Below are 6,130 nucleotides of genomic sequence, written 5' to 3' on the forward strand. Positions count from 1 at the left end.
CAATTTGGATACTCAGATCAACAAATATAGATATGTAAGATTGATCATACACTTAAACATTAACTGTTGCTTTCAATAGAGCAATAAAAGTCAGTAGTACAATTACGTTAGCTATCCTGTGTATACATATATACATATTTTTCCCCTTATATTCCATAATTTCATCTGTGACCCATTACTTGTTGAAAAGGGTGTTATTTAATTTCCATGTGTTTATGTAGTTTCTGTGGTTTCTTTTGTCATTGATTTCCAGTTTCATTGAAGTATGCTCTGATAATATCCACGGGATAGTTCCAATTCCTGTGCATTTACTTAAGTTATGCTATGGGCTAGTGTGTGGTCTATTCTGGAGAAAGGCCCATATGCTGCTGAGAAGAATGTGTATTCTGTCGTTGGGTGTAACACTTTGTAGATATCTACCAGGACCGTTTGTTCCAAGGGCTGGTTCAGCTCTGATATTTGTTTGTTATCTTTGTCTAGTTGATCTGTGTATTTGTGACAGTGGGGTTTTGAGGTCCCCCATTACAGCTGTATTAGTGTTTATCTGATTTTTACTATCCACTACTCCTTGTTTTATATAGTTGAGTGCTCCAGTATTTGATGCATATATACTTATGAATGTTTTCTCTTCCTCTTGGACTGTTCCCTTAACAAGTGTGTAGTGACCCTCTTTATCTCTTCTGATCAGTCTTGGCATGGAATCCCCTTTGTCTGCAAATAGAATAGCTACCTTTGCTTTTTTACAGGTTTCTGTCACATGGAGTATTATTTTTCATCCCTTGTCTTTCAGTCTATGAATTTCTTTTTGAGTTACATGTGTTTCCGGTATGCAGCATATCAGTGGATGTTGTTTCCTGATGATTCTGCTAATCTGTTTCTTTTGATTGGTGAATTGAGACCATTTACATTGATAATTATGATTGATATGTATTTTTTCAAAAATAGTTTTATTGAAATTTCTTAACTCTTGGTGATTTTGTTGTTATTTTGTTTTGTTTTGTTGATTTTGAGACAGGGTCTCACTTTGTAGTTCAGAGTGGCCTTGAACTAACTATATAGCCCAGGTTGGTCTTGAACTTGTAGCAATCACCCTGCCTCATCCTCCCAAGTGCTGAGATTACAGGCATGTACCACCATTGTGGGCCCACATTTTGGTACCGTAGTTTTAATTAAAGTTAGGTTTTTTATATAGAACAATTATAAATATGGGTGCTACAAGAGCTGACCACATACTTTCAAGCTGATATTTCCTACAACAAGATTTAACATTTGCTTGTATATAATTTTAAAATGAATTTTAATAAATTCATTTTTATATTCATTTAATAAATTCATTCAACTTTAATAAAAAGTTGAATAATCCAAGGATCATGGGACGACTAGTCTTCTTTGACCTAAGAGTGGCAAGTCCAACAACGGATATATCACCACTTCTATGAAAACACATACAATTTAAATAGAATGGACTTTAGACTACATATCAGACCTTTCATCTTGATGACAAATAATAGAAGCTGCTTCTACTTTGTCTTTTTTCCTCTTTATTCACAAACTGACTATTAATGAGGAAATGCATTGGGCAGATTAACAACTTGGATACTCAGTCTTTCCAGCTGAAACTCTGGAATATGACACTTTCATAAATTTCTTCCCATCAGATTCTTCGACTATGTTTGTGCCTTCAAAGCCTTTTCCAAAAAAAAAATATACTTCTTGGAATTCTATATCATTCCCGAGTTTCAAGCAGAAAAACAAGAGAGAAGAATGACATCTAAAAACCCTGGGGACTGCATTTTTAAAAACAAGATGACAATAATTCAGATTTCTTGCTTTAGTTTTCTCTGTATTACCACAGTAAAATATGTAGCAAATTGAGGAGATTAATACTTAACAATGACCTATGGCTTCACATTAATGCCTTATCAGTAATAAAATGATCAGTGAAGTTCAAATGTAAAAAGTGATTCACTATTCCATTATACAGTATTGAAACCACCATACCATCACATTTAAACATCCAAAAAGTCTGAAGTAATATTAAATAATAATTGATAACTGAAATATTGTAACATCATGAAGTATCTTCTCAATAACTAAAAACAGATGAAATTTCATTCAGTATAACTTCAGTGAAATTCTTTTACACAGAACTACATACTTTTTAAAAACTGGTAATCCATGTAAGATACACACTAAGCTCCTGACTGCGCAATAAGTAGGATTCCACAATTCTTTGTTGTTGTAATTTAATGATCTTATAATTCAGGGAAACCCTTTAAAGAAATCCTGGTTTGTAGAATGACATGTTCAAATTGTTTGGTCCTACTCATTTTATGAGAAAAAACCTCTGACCCCTTTATAAGATGTCTCAATCTGCCAAATACCATCTTAAAAGACCTGACTTGAGTTTTATCAAAATAAATCACAAGTGCAGTGTCGCCCTCCCATCTCCGTTGGTTTCACTGCAGCGTGAGCCGGCACCTTGGCCCTTCCAAGAGCACCGGCTTTGACACTCCGCAGAGTATGCTCCCTTCACTCGGCTTTTGGTAGAGTGTGAAGTTAAAAACTGCACGTGGTGTTTCTTAGCATAACCTGGCAAAACGTGATGAATTCCTTAGAAGAAAACCCACGGGCTGCAATCACACATCGGAGATGACAGACTTCCGAATGGATGCTATAAAAAAGGAAAAGTTTGTATCTTCTGGAATATGGATATCCACTTTTAGCAGATTCAAACAGATCTCAACATAAACATCTTTGAACTTGATGGGTTTTACTTGACCCATCATTTTTTTTTTTTTCCCGGTACCGGGAATCAAACTCACGACCTTGCGCTTGCCAGGCAGGCGCTGTGCCGCTGAGCTAAATCCCCAGCCCCCTTGGCTCATCATTTCATAGCTCCTTGGCACCAAATCTCTGCAGTAGGGGGGGGACCACCTTGAGAGGGTAGTCCTGGTATGAAATATGAGGTTTCTGGTAAAGTCTAATTATCAATTAGGAGGTTTCTGGTAAGACTAATTATCAATTAGGGGATAACCTGTGAAAAACTTCTCTGAGTGCTTTAAGTTTAAAAGATACTTCGCTAAATAACTGGTACTGACAAAATATCAGTCTGTCTTCATCATGTACTTGGCATTGGGGAAAAACTCAGTCACTCACCTGAATGCCATAATAGCTTTATTCTTTTTTTTTTCTTTTAAAGAGAACAATTAAAAGAACAATAAAAATGATGCAGAACTTCAAAACAAGATGACAGGAAGTTAACAATGGTTATTATATTGCGTATTATTATCTTCAAAGCAGTTGCTCAGATTAACACATATAGGCATGTAAGATTGCTCAAACAATATAAACACTAACTGTTCCTTTCCATGAACTAATAGAAATTGGTGTGGTACAATTACCTTAGATATCTGTGTATGTATACATATCTTTTTTTCCTTCCTGCTTTTCTCTTTTCCCCTCTCCCAGTTGTTCTTCCCTTTTGAGCAGTTTCTTTCCTTTTCACGATGTCTATTGTACCTTTTGGATCTTATTTACTCTTTCAGTTTCTTACACTAGGGAGACAATACATTTTTTGCACATGCGAGTTTGATTTGTATCACTTATAATTATAGTCTCCAGTTGCATCCATTTATCTATAAAAGCCTCAAGTTTATCTTTCTTTATAGCTGAATAGTACTTCATTGTATAAAAATACCACAATTTTTTTATCCATTCCTCAGTGGATGGACATTTGGGTTCCTTCCACAATTCTGCAATTACAAATTGCACTGCTATGAACATGGGTGCACATATATTGCTGTGATATGATGTTTTCAGTTCTTCTGGGAAAATACCCAGAAGGGGAATAGCTGGGTTGAATGGAACCTCTAATCCCAGTTTATTGAGGAATCTCCAGACTGATTTCCACAGTGGTTGCACCTGTCTACATACCCACCAAGAGTGGAGAAGGGCTCCTTTTTCCCCACAGCCCCTCCAGCATTTGTTACTGATTGATTTCTTGATGGTAGCCATTCTTTCTGGGGGGAGATGAAATCTCAGTGTTGTTTTAGTTTGCATTGCTCGAATGATCAATGATATTGAACATTTTTTCATGTATTTATTTGCCATTAGTATTTCATCTGAGAAGTATGTGTTCATCTCAGATGTCCATTTTTGGATTGAGTCTTTCAATTTTACGGGTCTGATTTTTAAAAATTCTTTATATGTTCTAGATAGAAGAAGTCTTTTGTCTGAGGGACAGTTGGCTAAAATTTTTTATTTGTGAGTTGTCTTTCCATTCTGTTGGTGATTTCTTTTGAGGTGCAAAAACTTTTCAATAAGATGAAATCCTAGTCCTTGATTCTTTGAAGTATTTCCCATGAAGTTTGGTTTTTGATTCTGAACTCTCTGCCTACCCCTATGTCTTCAAGATTTCTACCTGCTTTCTCTTCCAGTATATTTAATGTTTGTTTCTCTTTTAATATTTAGATCTTTGATCCATTTTTACTTTAGTTTAGTGGATGGTGAGACACATGGGTCTAGTTTTAGTCTTCGGCATATGGAAAGCTAGTTTTTTCAGCACCATTTACTAAAGAGGCTCTTTCTTCCAGTGAGCGTGTTTAGCCCATTTGTCAAAGATAAGGTGGCTGAGTGTGTTTGGAGTTGTATCTGCATCTTCTAATGTTCCACTGATCCTCAGGTCTATTGTTTTGTTTTGTGCCAGTATCATCCTGATTTATTCCTATCCTTATTCCATCCTCTTTTGTGCCAGTATCATCCTGATTTATCACAGTAGCTTTGTAATATAATTTCAAGTCAGGGATTGTGATGTCTCCTGCCTTGCCTTTGTTGCCCAGGATTGCCTTTGCTATTCTAGGTCTCTTCCTTTTCCAGATGAATTGTAGGAATGTTTTCTCTAGATCTGTGAGATATGCTAATGATATTTTAATTGGGATTGCATTGAATCTGTACAACAATTTGGGGAGTATGGCCATTTTTACAATGTTTGTTCTTTCTATCCATGAGCAAGGAATATCTTCCATTTTCTGAAATCCTCTTTGATCACTTTTTTCAGAGTACTGTAATTATCAACGTATAGATCTTTTACTTCCTTTGTGAGATTGGTTCTTAAGTATGTCATTTTTGGGATACTATTGTAAAGGGTGTGGTCTCCCTAATTTTTCTCTCAGTGAATTTGTTGTTTGTGTACAGGAATGCTATTGATTTCTGAGTGCTGACTTTGGTTTTGTTTTGTTTTGTTTTGTTTTTTGAGACACGGTCTCACCATGCAGTTCAGGCTGGCCTTGAACTCACTTTGTAGTCCAGGCTGATCTTGAACTCCCAATGATCCTCCTGCCTCAGCCTCCTGAGTGCTGGGATTATAGGCATGTGCCACCACACCTGGCTTGAATGTTGACTTTGTATCTGGTTATGCAACTGAATTTGGTTATTAAATCTGGAAGTCTTTTGGTGGAGTTTTTGGGGTTTTCTATGTAGAATATCATGTTATCTGCCAATAATGGTAATCTCACCTTTTCCTTTCCTTTTTTAAAATTTATTTTAAAAATAAAAGAAGGAAAACATATTAACAAACAGATATCCATTTACAAAATAGCATAAGAACAACACAAACACTACAGAAAAAGTTGTGGGAAATTCCTTTCCTATCCTTATTCCATTTATTTCCCTCTCTTGTCTAATTATTCTGCCTAACCTTTCTAGAACTATATTGAATATGAGTGGTGACAGAGGACAACCTAGTCTTGTTCCTGATTTTAAAGTGAAAGCTTTCAGTTTTTGTCCATTTAGTCCGATGTTGGCTGGTGGTTTGTCACAGATGGCTTTGATCAGATTGAGGTAAAGACCATCTATACTGATTTTCTGTAGGGTTTTTATCATGAATGAGTGTTGGTCTTTGTCAAATGCCTTTTCTGTGTCTATTTAGAAGATCATGTGGTTTTGTCCTTGACTCTATTGGTATGGTGATTACATTTATTGATTTGTGTATATTGACCCATCCCTGCATCCCTGGGATGAATCCCACTTGGTCCTGGTGTATAATCTTGATGATTTGCTGCATTCTGTTTGCTAATATCTCATGGAAGGTTTTTGCATTCATGTTCATTATGGAGATTGGCCTGTAGTT

General features: G+C 35.9%; 1 pseudogene; it reads right to left on the bottom strand.

Moving 5' to 3' along the window:
* Positions 1 to 2,559: 2,559 nt before the first annotated feature.
* LOC102013730 lies at positions 2,560 to 3,170 on the bottom strand (annotated as a pseudogene).
* Positions 3,171 to 6,130: the final 2,960 nt, after the last annotated feature.

The sequence above is a fragment of the Chinchilla lanigera genome, unplaced genomic scaffold (genome assembly GCF_000276665.1).
Source record: "Chinchilla lanigera isolate Chin_1 unplaced genomic scaffold, ChiLan1.0 scaffold00092, whole genome shotgun sequence".
NCBI lineage: Eukaryota > Metazoa > Chordata > Mammalia > Rodentia > Chinchillidae > Chinchilla > Chinchilla lanigera.